This window comes from Egretta garzetta, unplaced genomic scaffold (genome assembly GCF_000687185.1).
Source record: "Egretta garzetta isolate BGI_Z169 unplaced genomic scaffold, ASM68718v1 scaffold457, whole genome shotgun sequence".
Lineage (NCBI taxonomy): Eukaryota > Metazoa > Chordata > Aves > Pelecaniformes > Ardeidae > Egretta > Egretta garzetta.
This window is the reverse complement of record NW_009260187.1, coordinates 484,153-484,691: the sequence shown is the minus strand read 5'-3', so window position 1 is coordinate 484,691 and position 539 is coordinate 484,153.

Here is a 539-nt window from a genome sequence, read left to right as displayed (position 1 = left end):
AGTTGATTATTCAAATGTCACAACTTTCTGTGCTTAACTGTGATACTTTAACCATGTATATAACACAGTTTCTCTGTTTAATACATAGTACTTCATTTTTTCCTTGTTAAAAAGTCTTCTATTGACTTTAATTACACTCATGAGAACGGAGAATTGAAAAAACATATTGTTTGCCTGAGGCCTCAGGTGGAAAGAGGTTTCACGACTCAGGGAATCACTCTTTGGTGACTTTAAAACTTCTCATACTCTCGATTCTAGACTGAAATCCACTGCTCCTGTCTTATAAATGAAGTGTGATCCCAAACTACTCCAAATCAATTAAATGAAAACCAGGCAGGCAACCAATATACAAGTAGTTCACTCCTTGACCCTGTATGCTTGGTAGGTATGTTTATACATTTACATTTAGTGGCTTGGGAAGGAAATATCCACCTTATGATGTAATACATACATGTGTTTGCATTTATATTGTTTTAAATAATGATGCAATATCACAGTCCCTCAGGAACCTCACGTTAATTTCTTACCTACCCAATCTG